The sequence below is a fragment of the Salvelinus namaycush genome, chromosome 6, assembly GCF_016432855.1.
Source record: "Salvelinus namaycush isolate Seneca chromosome 6, SaNama_1.0, whole genome shotgun sequence".
NCBI lineage: Eukaryota > Metazoa > Chordata > Actinopteri > Salmoniformes > Salmonidae > Salvelinus > Salvelinus namaycush.
In genome coordinates this window covers 34756521-34772825 of record NC_052312.1, presented here as the reverse complement: position 1 = coordinate 34772825, position 16305 = coordinate 34756521, and positions in this window count along the sequence as shown.

Sequence of the window (16305 nt, the reverse complement as noted above, 5' to 3'; positions counted from 1 at the left end):
AGCAGCTGCTGACTCCAGATGGGGACAGAGAGCTACTGACACACACACACACACACACACACACACACACACACACACACACACACACACACACACACACACACACACACACACACACACACACACACACAGACACACACACACACACACACACACACACACACACACACACACACACAGGCCCTCACATCATCTTTATGGTGACAGTGGGTGCAGTATCAAGAGTAAATCTTTTTCAGTGAAGGCCTATCAGAAACCCATCTCTGAAACAGTCACACTGGGGTTGACCAGAATGATAGAGACATTTTGGATACAGAGACCTTAAAAAAATGGATAAACATCAACCTGTCAGACAAATGAGCCTTTCTGAATTTCGGACAACAATGCTGCTTTGAAACCTTTTTTGTTTCGCTCTGTTTTGTTTTTCGTATTTATGCGGCTCCACATCCTAGTCAATCTTTCATCGCTCGCTCTATTTAAAGGATGGGCAATTTATCGCCCTTCAATGGAGAATACACACACACTATTGCCCTTCAATGGTACATGGGTGTACGGAGGTGAGGTCACACCATATCAGCTCACTGAGTCGCCATAGCGACAATGGCCATTGTTCCTGGACCCAACAGGAAATGGCTGTGTGGGACTTCCTGTCGCTGATACTCTAACTCTCTGGTAGACAGAGGTGTGTGGGCTGTGTGAGTGCATGTGGTTAATCACATTGTTTTCCAAGTAGGTCTCTAGGGGCCTCTGTATTTCCCAGCCACACAGGGCCCCTGCCCGACCACAGCCTGAAAACCCAGTCCTCAGTCCCACAGCCTTAATATAGATCTGAATACGGGCCACCGGAACCAACCCACAACTCACAGTCTGAACACAGCTTTATTTAGTGTGTGCCAGGAGACAGAGGGACACACACGCACACAGTATACCTACATACACAAACACATACTATACACAAGCAAACACGCACGCACTCACACAGCCTTCACATCACCACCTCAATGGAAAAGACACAAACAGGAACCTGACACAGCAACATGGTGTGTCACACAAAGATAAATGCCCCTAATGTCTGCCTTACTACTGTTTCTCTCTCTCTCTCTCTCTCTCTCTCTCTCTCTCTCTCTCTCTCTCTCTCTCTCTCTCTGTCTCTGTCTCTGTCTCTCTCTCTCTCTCTCTCTCTCTCTCTCTCTCTGTGTAATAGAAACAAAACATCTGAACACAATCCAGTTTTGATCATGCAAAAGGGGCAGTCCAATTGAATAGGAAATAACCACATTCATTATTTATTTAGCAGAATGTTTCGATGTCCTTGTCTATTTTCTCCAAAGGTAATGGTAACAATTTAGAGCTTGCCTCTAGAAGCAAGCAGGAAGGCTTCTCTCCAATAGCGTTACGTTGATCTGTGTCCCAAATGGCACCCTACACTCTTAGAAAAAATGGTTTCAAAAGGGTTCTTCGGCTGTCCCCATAGGAGAACCCTTTTTGGTTCCAGCTTGAACTTTTTTTGTCTCCAGTTAGAACAATTTTGGGTTCCATGTAGAACCCTCTGTGTAAAGGGTTCTACATGGAACTCAAAGGGGTTCTACTTGGAACCAAAAGGGTTCTACCTGGAATCAAAAAGGGTTCTGCAAAGGGTTCCCCTATGGGGACAGCCGAAAAACCCTTTTAGGTTCTAGATAGCACCTTTTTTTCTAAGAGTGTATTCCCTATATAGTTTACTACTTTTGACCAGGGCTCATAGGGACTGTAAACGGTATGGGGTGTCATTTGGAACGTTTTGTTGGTTTCCTGTAACACCGCTGAAAGGCTTTTGACCCGCCAAGCAGGGTTTGGTTGGTTTCCTGTAACACCGCTGAAAGGCTTTTGACCCGCCAAGCAGGGTTTTGTTGGTTTCCTGTAACACCGCTGAAAGGCTTTTGACCCGCCAAGCAGGGTTTTGTTGGTTTCCTGTAACACCGCTGAAAGGCTTTTGACCCGCCAAGCAGGGTTTTGTTGGCAGATTGTGGCTTTCACACAGACATTAGCAGAATCACTGGGCTCTTGGCGATTCTACTCCGGAACAAATGCACAGGAATTTTCTCCAAATAACTCCCTCTATGGCTGAGTCTGAAATGGCACCCTATTCCATATACAGTGCACTACTTTTGACCAGAGCAGGGAGTCCAGAGGGAGATCAGTCTCATCTGTCTATCTATCCATCTATCTATCTCTATCTATCTATCAGCCCCCAGCTGTTGTGTGAGGCCCAGTGAGGCAGCAGCCGGTCATTCACTAACAGACCTACATTACCGGTTGCCCCTCTATTAACCTCTTGCTGTAGAGAGGAGAGAGAGAGGAGAGCAAGAGCTTCACATGTGTTTGAGGCTGAGGAAGATGTATTAATGACTGGATGATATACAATGAACAGCAGAATATTGTGTTCAAGGATCAACGAGAGAGGGGGAAGAAAGAGAGGACAAAGAAAGAATAAAAGAGAGAAACCCTTTATGCTTGTTCCTTGGATAACATTATTATATTATATCATCCATAGATTATGATTTTCTTATTGATTGAGAATGGGCTGGCCATCCCTGACCTCCGGAAGAGCTCAGCGTTGGCTCTTATTTGTTTACAAAGCAGTTATTCTACAAGTCCCGATCTACTTCCCTTCTATCCTGGAGATCTAGTGAACATCATACAAGCACCCAAGTAGGCTACTTTTCCATGTTCCCTGCACTCTTAGAAAAATGGCCTCCACTTCCAGAAGGGTTCTTTGCGGAGGGATAGGGTTCTACCCAGAACTGTTTTGATCTGAAGAACCCTTTCTGGAAGACAAGGGTTCTTTGTAAGGCAAAGGGTCTCCCTAGAACCTTTAACATCCTAAGAACCGTTTTTGGATGAAAGGGTTCTTTGATGATCCTTTGGAAGGCATTGCAGGGTTAATTTCAGAATAGTTTTTTTTATATATATCTGTGCTTTTGCATGTACATTGATTGGTTGATTTAATATTATGCTACACAAAGATAAAAAGCTTACATTTTTCGATAAATAATCCAATCTGTTAGTAGTTGGATTTATTACACCCATTACTGAGATGGTTGTTCCAGTTCAGATGATTGAGGTAGTCTCAGTATTCAATTTTCCCCATGCTGGCTGTCACGTGTCACCATCGTTACACCTGTCACCATCGTTACGTGCACCTGCTCATCTTCAGACTCACCTGGACTCCATCAAATCCCTGATTACCTTCCTTATAAACTCAGCAAAAAAAGAAACGTCCTCTCACTGTCAACTACATTTATTTTCAGCAAACTTAACATGTGTAAATATTTGTATGAACATAACAAGATTCAACAACTGAGACATAAACTGAACAAGTTCCACAGACATGTGACTAACAGAAATAGAATAATGTGTCCCTGAACAAAGGGGGGGGTCAAAATCAAATGTAACAGTCAGTATCTGGTGTGGCCACCAGCTGCATTAAGTACTGCAGTGCATCTCCTCCTCATGGACTGCACCAGATTTGCCAGTTCTTGCTGTGAGATGTTACCCCACTCTTCCACCAAGGAACATGCGAGTTCCTGGACACTGGAATGGCCCTAGCCCTCACCCTCCGATCCAACAGGTCCCAGACGTGCTCAATGGGATTGAGATCCGGGCTCTTCGCTGGCCATGGCAGAACACTGACATTCCTGTCTTGCAGGAAATCACGCACAGAACGAGCAGTAGGGCTGGTGGCATTGTCATGCTGGAGGGTCATGTCAGAATGAGCCTGCAGGAAGGGTACCACATGAGGGAGGAGGATGTCTTCCCTGTAACGCACAGCATTGAGATTGCCTGCAATGACAATAAGCTCAGTCCGATGATGCTGCGACACACCGCCCCAGACCATGACGGACCCTCCACCTCCAAATCGATCCCACTCCAGAGTACAGGCCTCGGTGTAAAGCTCATTCCTTTGATGATAAACGTGAATCCGACCATCACCCCTGGTGAGACAAAACTGCGACTCGTCAGTGAAGAGCCCTTTTTGCAAGTCCTGTCTGGTCCAGCGACGGTGGGTTTGTGCCCATAGGCGACGTTGTTGCCGGTGATGATTGAGAATGGGCTGGCCATCCCTGACCTCCGGAAGAGCTCAGCGTTGGCTCTTATTTGTTTACAAAGCAGTTATTCTACAAGTCCCGATCTACTTCCCTTCTATCCTGGAGATCTAGTGAACATCATACAAGCACCCAAGTAGGCTACTTTTCCATGTTCCCTGCACTCTTAGAAAAATGGCCTCCACTTCCAGAAGGGTTCTTTGCGGAGGGATAGGGTTCTACCCAGAACTGTTTTGATCTGAAGAACCCTTTCTGGAAGACAAGGGTTCTTTGTAAGGCAAAGGGTCTCCCTAGAACCTTTAACATCCTAAGAACCGTTTTTGGATGAAAGGGTTCTTTGATGATCCTTTGGAAGGCATTGCAGGGTTAATTTCAGAATAGTTTTTTTTATATATATCTGTGCTTTTGCATGTACATTGATTGGTTGATTTAATATTATGCTACACAAAGATAAAAAGCTTACATTTTTCGATAAATAATCCAATCTGTTAGTAGTTGGATTTATTACACCCATTACTGAGATGGTTGTTCCAGTTCAGATGATTGAGGTAGTCTCAGTATTCAATTTTCCCCATGCTGGCTGTCACGTGTCACCATCGTTACACCTGTCACCATCGTTACGTGCACCTGCTCATCTTCAGACTCACCTGGACTCCATCAAATCCCTGATTACCTTCCTTATAAACTCAGCAAAAAAAGAAACGTCCTCTCACTGTCAACTACATTTATTTTCAGCAAACTTAACATGTGTAAATATTTGTATGAACATAACAAGATTCAACAACTGAGACATAAACTGAACAAGTTCCACAGACATGTGACTAACAGAAATAGAATAATGTGTCCCTGAACAAAGGGGGGGGTCAAAATCAAATGTAACAGTCAGTATCTGGTGTGGCCACCAGCTGCATTAAGTACTGCAGTGCATCTCCTCCTCATGGACTGCACCAGATTTGCCAGTTCTTGCTGTGAGATGTTACCCCACTCTTCCACCAAGGAACATGCGAGTTCCTGGACACTGGAATGGCCCTAGCCCTCACCCTCCGATCCAACAGGTCCCAGACGTGCTCAATGGGATTGAGATCCGGGCTCTTCGCTGGCCATGGCAGAACACTGACATTCCTGTCTTGCAGGAAATCACGCACAGAACGAGCAGTAGGGCTGGTGGCATTGTCATGCTGGAGGGTCATGTCAGAATGAGCCTGCAGGAAGGGTACCACATGAGGGAGGAGGATGTCTTCCCTGTAACGCACAGCATTGAGATTGCCTGCAATGACAATAAGCTCAGTCCGATGATGCTGCGACACACCGCCCCAGACCATGACGGACCCTCCACCTCCAAATCGATCCCACTCCAGAGTACAGGCCTCGGTGTAAAGCTCATTCCTTTGATGATAAACGTGAATCCGACCATCACCCCTGGTGAGACAAAACTGCGACTCGTCAGTGAAGAGCCCTTTTTGCAAGTCCTGTCTGGTCCAGCGACGGTGGGTTTGTGCCCATAGGCGACGTTGTTGCCGGTGATGATTGAGAATGGGCTGGCCATCCCTGACCTCCGGAAGAGCTCAGCGTTGGCTCTTATTTGTTTACAAAGCAGTTATTCTACAAGTCCCGATCTACTTCCCTTCTATCCTGGAGATCTAGTGAACATCATACAAGCACCCAAGTAGGCTACTTTTCCATGTTCCCTGCACTCTTAGAAAAATGGCCTCCACTTCCAGAAGGGTTCTTTGCGGAGGGATAGGGTTCTACCCAGAACTGTTTTGATCTGAAGAACCCTTTCTGGAAGACAAGGGTTCTTTGTAAGGCAAAGGGTCTCCCTAGAACCTTTAACATCCTAAGAACCGTTTTTGGATGAAAGGGTTCTTTGATGATCCTTTGGAAGGCATTGCAGGGTTAATTTCAGAATAGTTTTTTTTATATATATCTGTGCTTTTGCATGTACATTGATTGGTTGATTTAATATTATGCTACACAAAGATAAAAAGCTTACATTTTTCGATAAATAATCCAATCTGTTAGTAGTTGGATTTATTACACCCATTACTGAGATGGTTGTTCCAGTTCAGATGATTGAGGTAGTCTCAGTATTCAATTTTCCCCATGCTGGCTGTCACGTGTCACCATCGTTACACCTGTCACCATCGTTACGTGCACCTGCTCATCTTCAGACTCACCTGGACTCCATCAAATCCCTGATTACCTTCCTTATAAACTCAGCAAAAAAAGAAACGTCCTCTCACTGTCAACTACATTTATTTTCAGCAAACTTAACATGTGTAAATATTTGTATGAACATAACAAGATTCAACAACTGAGACATAAACTGAACAAGTTCCACAGACATGTGACTAACAGAAATAGAATAATGTGTCCCTGAACAAAGGGGGGGGTCAAAATCAAATGTAACAGTCAGTATCTGGTGTGGCCACCAGCTGCATTAAGTACTGCAGTGCATCTCCTCCTCATGGACTGCACCAGATTTGCCAGTTCTTGCTGTGAGATGTTACCCCACTCTTCCACCAAGGAACATGCGAGTTCCTGGACACTGGAATGGCCCTAGCCCTCACCCTCCGATCCAACAGGTCCCAGACGTGCTCAATGGGATTGAGATCCGGGCTCTTCGCTGGCCATGGCAGAACACTGACATTCCTGTCTTGCAGGAAATCACGCACAGAACGAGCAGTAGGGCTGGTGGCATTGTCATGCTGGAGGGTCATGTCAGAATGAGCCTGCAGGAAGGGTACCACATGAGGGAGGAGGATGTCTTCCCTGTAACGCACAGCATTGAGATTGCCTGCAATGACAATAAGCTCAGTCCGATGATGCTGCGACACACCGCCCCAGACCATGACGGACCCTCCACCTCCAAATCGATCCCACTCCAGAGTACAGGCCTCGGTGTAAAGCTCATTCCTTTGATGATAAACGTGAATCCGACCATCACCCCTGGTGAGACAAAACTGCGACTCGTCAGTGAAGAGCCCTTTTTGCAAGTCCTGTCTGGTCCAGCGACGGTGGGTTTGTGCCCATAGGCGACGTTGTTGCCGGTGATGTCTGGTGAGGACTACAAGCCCTCAGTCCAGCCTCTCTCAGCCTATTGCGGACAGTCTGAGCACTGATGGAGGGATTGTGCGTTCCTGGTGTAACGCAGTTGTTGTTGCCATCCTGTACCTGTCACGCAGGTATGATGTTCGGATGTACCAATCCTGTGCAGGTGTTGTTACACGTGGTCTGCCACTGCAAGGATGATCAGCTCTCCATCCTGTCTCCCTGTAGCGCTGTCTTTTGGCATCTCACAGTACAGACATTGTAATTTATTGCCCTGGCCACATCTGCAGTCCTCATGCCTCCTTGCAGCATGCTTAAGGCACGTTCACACAGATGAGCAGGGACCCTGGGCATCTTTATTTTGGTGTTTTTCAGAGTCAGTAGAAAGGCCTCTTTAGTGTCCTAAGTTTTCATAACTGTGACCTTAATTGCCTACCGTCTGTAAGCTGTTAGTGTCTTAACGACCGTTCCACAGGTGCATGTTCATTAATTATTTATGGTTCATTGAACAAGCATGGGAAACAGTGTTAAAAATCCTTTACAATGAAGATCTGTGAAGTTATTTGGATTTTTATGAATTATCTTTGAAAGACAGGGTCCTGAAAAAGGGACGTTTCTTTTTTTGCTGAGTTTATATGTCACTCCCTTTAGTTCCTTCCCCAGGCGTTATTGTTTCTGTTCTAGTGTCATGTCTGTGCGTTGTTCGTGTTTTCTTGTTTTGTGTCACGTTTATTTATTTAAACACTCACTCCCTGAACTTGCTTGCCGACTCTCAGCGCACACGTTAAAGAATGACGCCTCCCCAGAGCTAAGCATCAGGGAGTTTTTATTTTATTTTATTTTTAGGTGGGAATGACGTCGGATCCGGAAGCCGCTGTCAGGCCTGAGACAGATCGCCAGGCTCCCCTGCCTCTGCCGGGTTCATTGGGCTTTCATGCCTTCACCGGATCGCCAGTCTCCCCTGCTTCCTCCGGCTCGTCAGGCTCTCATGCCTCAGCCGGCTCCCCAGGCTCCCCTGCCTCAGCCGGTCTGTTACGTTCCAGCACCCAGCCGGCGACAGGTTCCCACACATCAGCAGGGGTGACCGGTCCACTCCTGATCCCCAGGATCGTCCCTTTGGTTGGCGTCCTGCGGCTGGAGCCGAACGCACCAGGGAGGGGGTACCGTCACTTATGCTCTCTCCGGCGCTCTAGGTCGCCATGCTCCCGCGTCTCTGCCGGACTAACAGGTTTCCCGCTCCTCAGCAGAGGTGGCCAGTCCGCTCCTGAACCCTGGGATCGTCATTCTGGTCGGCGTCCTGTGGCTGGAGCCGCGCGTCAGGGACGGGGTACTGTCATGTGTGCTCCCTCTCCGTCTCTAGGTCGCCAGGCTGCTCGTTATGGCGCACACCTGTCACCATCATGACTTGCAGGCCTGATGTGGCCTGTAAACCAGGAGTTTCCCAACACCACTATGTCAGGTTATAACTAGGGTCTCAAAAAAAGGCCTTATGATATATGTAATGTATTGTCATAAAAAAATACATGTTGAAGGATTAAAAAAAAAATATATATATATTTTTTTTAATTTCACCTTTATTTAACCATGTAGGCTAGTTGAGAACAAGTTCTCATTTACAACTGCGACCTGGCCAAGATAAAGCATAGCAGTGTGAACAGACAACAACACAGAGTTACACATGGAGTAAACAATAAACAAGTCAATAACACAGTAGGGGGAAAAAAGAGTATATACATTGTGTGCAAAAGGCATGAGGAGGTAGGCAATAAATAGGCCATAGGAGCGAATAATTACAATTTAGCAGATTAACACTGGAGTGATAAAACATCAGATGATCATGTGCAAGTGGAGATACTGGTGTGCAAAAGAGCATAAAAGTAAATAAATAAAAACAGTATGGGGATGAGGTAGGTAAATTGGGTGGGCTATTTACAGATGAACTATGTACAGCTGCAGCGATCGGTTAGCTGCTCAGATAGCAGATGTTTAAAGTTGGTGAGGGAAAATAAGGATGTTGAAGGATAATAAGGCTTGTGGCACCATTCATAGAGGGTTCTTGGAAGAACCTTGAGATTATAAAATGGTTATTGGTAGAACCCTTAATAGAGGGTTATAAGCAGAACCCTACATATAGGGTTCGAGGTAGAACAATATACGGGGGGTTCTAGGAAGAACCCTACAATAGAGGGTTCTAGGTAGAATCCTCTGCAAAAAGGCTTTCCCTATGGGGACCGACCAAAGAACCCTACATGGTTCTAAATAGTGTTTTTAGTTCTAGTGCCCCTCATTTCTGGAATGACCTTCAGCAAATATTAGAGCTCGGTTTCCTGATTTCATTGGGTCACTTTAAGACTTTAATATAGGACCTGTTTATTGTGAAATGTACTTGTAAAATCAAATCATTTTCCTCTGTATATAATTTCTCCTCTGTATGCAATTTTATCTGTTTAAAATGTTTGGTTTGTTGATTGTTATAACACAGGGCATCATTTAAAAAAAGACCCTGGTCTGAATTGGGATTCCCTATTTAAGGTATTCTAGCATTGGGCCAGTAACCAAAAACAAGCTGGTTCGAATCCCCGAGCAAACTAGGTGAACAAACTTTCTGTGCCCTTGAGCAAGGCACTTAACTCTAATTGCTCATGTACGTCGCTCTGGAGAAGAGCATCTGCTAAATGACTAAAATGTTAAACGAAAATTAAAAACAAAATATCCTCTCTCATTTTGTCTCTGTCTGGTAAGAGCTGCCCCTATTCTCTTTATATACAGTGCCTTCGGAAAGTATTCAGACCCATTGACTTTTTCCACATTTTGTTAAGTTACAGCCTTATCTAAAATGGATTTTTTTAAATTATCCTCAGCAATCTACACACAATACCCATTAATGACAAAGCGAAAACATGTAATGTATAAAAAACCATAAACAGAAAAACCTTATTTACATAAGTATTCAGACCCTTTGCTATGAGACTCTGTTGTTTCCGTTGATCATCCTTGAGATGTTTCTACAACTTGATTGGAGTCCACCTGTGGTAAATTCAATTGGATTGGACATGATTTGGAAAGGCACACACCTGCCTATGTAGCGTGGTTCGTTCTGCGTTGTGTACTTTTAATTAGGACGCTGCCACAACTGAAGGTCTGCTAGTTGAATTCTTTTTATTTGCCCTGCACACGAAGAGACAACACACATTATGTTAGCCCTTGGCGCAGTCCTAGCTCTCAGGCACCTTGCTAGCCGAAGGTCAGGCAAAAGAGAGCGTCAAAAGGAAATAACATGTGCTGCGTACACACATTCAATGCACAACAGCACACCATACAATACAATACAAGTAAAATGATACAGAACATAATTCGGACAAAATAAAAGACATAACTGCACACGAAGAGACAACACACATTATGTTACCCCTTGGCGCAGTCCTAGCTCTCAGGCACCTGCGCGAGCACATGGACACTCACTCAAACACTGTCCCAAGTACTCACAAGTTACAATAGATACCGTAGTTAGCAAGCTTTGTGAAACTTGTTAGCATAAATCTTTATATTATCCACATTGTAACAAACGTATGGTAGCATAACGGTACATTGTGTAACATTATGACTGTTTTATGTCAAACAATTTCGGAGCCAAGGACAACATACCTTGCTATGCCGAAGGTCAGGCAAAAAGAGGACAATAAGGGGGTACAGAAATATAGATAACCCGCGATGGGCCAAACCAAAATATACAAAACTTTTACAATCACATGTATGTACAATATTGATATGAAAAAGTGTTTGTACACCAAAGAAAAACATTAGCTATGCAGCTGTAATTAAATAAAAAATACACTGAATTATTATTATTATTATCAAAATATTAACATCCCCTCTTGACCTGGCCTATTTGAATTGGTCCTTGTGTGCAACTTGGTGCATAATCTAGGGGTACAACATCACACTGCTACACCTACATAAGGTCCAACAGTTGACAGTGCATGTCAGAGCAAAAACCAAGCTATGAGGTCGAAGGAATTGTCTGCAGAGCTCCGAGACAGGATTGTGTCAAGGCACAGATCTGGGGAAGGGTACCAAAAAATGTCTGCATGATTGAAGGCCCCAAGAACACAGTGGCCTCCATCATTCTTAAATGGAAGAAGTTTGGAACCACAAAGACTCTTCCTAGAGCTGGCCTCCCAGCATAACTGAGCAATCGGGGGAGAAAGGCCTTGGTCAGGGAGGTGACCAAGAACCCATGGTCACTCTGACAGAGCTATAGAGTTCCTCTGTGGAGATGGGAGATCCTTCCAGAAGGACAACCATCTCTGCAGCACTCCACCAATCAGGCCTTTATGGTAGAGGGGCCAGACGGAAGCCACTCCTCAGTAAAAGACACATGACAGCCCGCTTGGAGTTTGCCAACTGGAACCTATAAATACTCTCAGACCATGAGAAACAAGATTATCTGGTCTGATGAAACCAAGATTGAACTCTTTGGCCTGAATGTCAAGAGTCACAACCTGGCACCATCCTTACGGTGAAGCATGGTGGTAGTAGCATCATGCTGTGGGGATGGTTTTCAGCGGCAGGGATTGGGAGACTAGTCAGGATCGAGGCAAAGATGAACAGAGAAAAGTACAGAGAGATCCTTGATGAAAACCTGCTCCAGAGTGCTCAGGACCTCAGACTGTGGTGAAGGTTCACCTTCCAACAAGACAACGAGTTTAAGCACACAGCCAATACAACACAGGAGTGGCTTCGGGACAAGTCTCTGAATGTCCTTGAGTGGCCCAGACAGAGCCCGGACTTGAACCCGATCTAACATTTCTGGAGACACCTGAAAATAGCTGTGCAGCAACGCTCCCATTCCAAGCTGACAGAGCTTGAGAGGATCTGCAGAGAAGAATGGGAGAAACTCCCCAAATACAGGTGTGCCAAGATTGTAGCGTCATACCCAAGAAGACTCGAGGCTGTAATCACTGCCAAAGGTGCTTCAACAAAGCACTGAGTAAAGGGTCTGAATACTTGTGAAAATGTGATATTTCAGTTCTTTTTTTTATTAGCAAAAATGTCTAAAAACCTGTTTTTGCTTTGTCATTATGGGGTATTGTGTGTAGATTGATGAGGGGGGAAAACAATGTAATCAATTTTAGAATAAGGCTATAACCTAACAAAATGTGGAAAAAGTAAAGGGGTCTGAATACTTTCCGAAGGCACTGTATTTCTCTGTCCCCTTCTCTCTTCTCCATCTCTACATACATTCCTCTCCCTCCCTCCCTCCCTCCCTCCCTCCCTCCCTCGCTCGCTCGCTCCCTCGCAGTCTCTGGGAGTCCAGCCAAACCCTGGTCACTGAATATGTCTGACTGCTGTCCCTGTAATGTGGTTATGGCCATATTAACTCACATTCACTGGAATTCACGCCGGAATGCTTCGGTTAAGTGCATTTCAGTCGTTTCTGTCTACTCACAATCACAGCAGGTCATCGGTGATATTTGTTGAGTTTTTATGTGAAGCCCTTGTTAAAAAAGGAAAATATTGGCAATTACAGTCAATAACAATAAAACAGCCCAATGTTGTTACAGTAATACTATCGTCCTAATCTCTATTTACCCCTGCTGTATCACCACCCTAACACACACATAGAGTATGGATTTTGTTTCATATGGATTTATGTTTTAGGTGTGTGTGGGGAAGGGGTGTGTGTGCGTCTGTACTGTATGCAAAGCTGATCTCAGTACACCACACTTCAAACTCTAGTCTTGGGCCCCACCTCTAGTCTAGTGTGTCCCTTATACAGTAAATAGTCTGGGGGAGTGTTTCTCCTCTCTGCCTTACCCAGCCTCAGTCAGCAGTACTAGCCAGGACCAGGACCAGGGCTGTGGGCACCGTGAGTAATGTTGTCTTTGCCTGGGCCCAGTCAGTCCTACACACACACACACACACACACACACACACACACAGTCCTATTCCTACCCTCACATGCAAGTGCACACACACGCACGCATTCACAAACATACAATTTCACACAGGTCGCGTCAGGCCCCACTAACAGAGCCTGGGGCTGGGGGGTTCGGAGAGGGCCTTCAGAGGCCCCCCACTCCCGTCAATGGCTCCTTTGTCCTGCTCTGTGTTTGCAGAGGAAATAGCTGCTCTTTATTCTCCTGTGGGGAATATGAAGCTGAGATCACCTAATCAAACTGCACTGACAGAGCAGCTCAGTTAACCCTCGCCACCGCAACGCTTATGCACACACACATACACAAACACGCGCACAAACGCACATTCAAACACACACTTACGCACGCACGCACGCAGACACACACACACACACGTGCAGACATGGTAGACACACGCACACACACACAAATATAGTCCAGATACACACACACACACAATGAGACACGCACACACAATGGGCCGTTTACGTGACCCCCCACACCCTCTCTCTCTCTGCCTACATTCATAAATCCTCAGACGGAGACAGCTCTGTTGTTTTAGTGACATAGAGGAGAGGTACAGTATGTGGTCTTAATTTAAACATCAGGAAACCCTGCCGTGGGGTAACCCCCCTTCCTCTCTTAACTAACCTCTCCCTTTCACTCTGACTGTCTTGCCTTTCCGTTATCCCTCAATCTCCCTCTCTCCCCCTCTCCATCCCCTTCTCTCTCCTGCTAGAGCTCTTCTCTCCATCTCTTTATTTCTCTCTACCTCCCCCTTCCCCCCTCTGTCCCTGTCACAGCAGAGAGGTTAAAAGAGAGACACAGTGTCATCCTACAGTAGGGATTAACAGCAGTGACACTGGAACAGATTAACCATGCTGACAACACACACACACACACAGAAGAGAAGGGAAGAGAGGAGAAGTGGAGAAACAACCAGAAGAGAGAGAGAGAGAGGTAGTGCTCTACCTAGATAGATAGATAGATAGATAGATTGTAACGGTGTTCCTCCTCTTCATACGAAGAGGAGGAGTAGTGATTCGACCAAGGCGCAGCGTTGTGATATGACATGTTATTTATTTAAACAAGACGAAAAAACGAACTATACTTGATAAATTACAAAACAACAAAACGAATGTAGACAAACCTGAACATACGAACTTACATAAAACACGAAGAACGCACAACAGGAAAAATGACTACATAAAACGATGAACGAACGAAACAGTCCCGTATGGTGCAACAAACACTGACACAGGAAACAATCACCCACAAACCAACAGTGTAAAACAGCCTACCTATATATGATTCTCAATCAGAGGAAATGAATAACACCTGTCCCTGATTGAGAACCATATAAGGCTAATTAACCAACACACTCCCACATAGAACAAACAACACAGACTGCCCATCCCAACTCACGCCCTGACCAACTAAACACATACAAAACAAGAGAAAACAGGTCAGGAACGTGAGATAGATAGATAGATAGATAGATAGATAGATAGATAGATAGATAGATAGATAGATAGATAGATAGATAGATAGATAGATAGATAGATATCTATAAAGTTTCAAAGACAGTAGTCAAATGTGGGCATGCAGTAATCTAAGATGGGAAGGAGGGATGGAGGGGCTATTGATGCTTTTATAGCTAATAGGAAGAAAACACAGCGATCTGCTGCTATTCAGCCTCCAACCACAGGTCTGAGAACATCAGAACAGGTCACGGGAGGCAAGACAAAGGAGTGGGTCTGCATCTGTGTACGGCAGCAGTTTCCATAGCTCTGTAGCTCCAAGAGAAAACACAAAGATGAGTCTTCATTACTATTTGTCCCTGACCCTGTCCAAGCTCCCTGTGTTTTTCTTCTTCTCATCTTCTCACACTCCGCTCGCCTCGAAGCCTGGAACAAACACTATTAGAAACACACAAGGTTACAACCCTGCTTCCAGCTGCCATTGTCTACAGCTGACATTGGTTCTGTCACTGTGGAGCTACCTGAACATGCGGGGGTCACAGTCGATTCAAAGAGGAGTTCTGTGAAATGGCATTTCATTGATGTTTCATCTGAACTAACTAATGGGAACGGATGTTCTGACTAAGAGAGTGTTCTTCTCTGTATGGTTAGGCTGCTATTGTGTTAGTACTCTCTGTGGGAGTGAAGGGAGGCTGACAGTAAACAAGGCTGAAGGTTCAGGAGGGGAGCGAGAGAGGACGTGGAGGAGGAAGAAGAGGGGGAAGAGGAGAAAAGGAGAGGAGAGATAAAGGAGGAGAGCAAAGTAACTCAGTCCCTGAGCTGCCCCATGGCATAGTGCAATATTGATGTGAGGGGTGAGATACCACACACATGCATTCACAAGCACAAACACACATGCACACACACACACACACACAAACAAAAGACTACCCACACATGCACACATATAGTCATTACTCTGAGATTGCACTTTCACAAAGATCGTAGGAGCAAGAAAACTTCTATCTTCATTAAGAGAAAGAGATCCCTTTGACTCTAACAAGCTCTGCTATTCTTTAGTTCATAGCAGATGGGATGAATCATGATAAATCACAGCTACCGCTCTAACCCTGTGGCCCCTAAAATACCAGTAGGACCTGGTAAATCTGCGTCCCAAATGGCACCCTATTCCCTTTAGAGTGCACTAATTCTGACCAAAAGTAGTGCCCTATAAAGGGAAAATAGGGCACTATAAAGGGAAAGTAGTGCACTATGTAGGGAAAGTAGTGCACTGTAAAGCAAATCAGGTGGCATTTGGGACGCACCCTAAAAGACCAGTAGGGACCCTCAACTCCCAGCAGGGTGTGCCAGGCCACAGCGGTAGTCAGAGAGTGGAGAGGACTGAAGTCTATTCCCATGTAAAGATCAAACCACTGACTCTGCAGGGGAGAGATGTTGAATATGGAGAGAGGAACTGCTGTGTGTGGTGTCTTCTTTACAATTGGAGCCTTTTAAAACATGCAGAGGACGAGACGAGTGATTGTGTGTGAATGTGTGTGAGTGTGTGTGTATGTCGAGTGGTGTTACCTCTCTTGGGAATATCAGCACAGCTGGGAGTAAATTACAATTACAGTGTTTAACCGTTTTATCGGCACTTAGAGGCAGCTATACACTGCCAAGCCCATGTATGTTATGGTACTTAAAACAAACACACATTTACATACACACACACACACACACCAATCAGTCGACTATAAAATACTGTGTTCTATTGATGGATGAATCCATCAA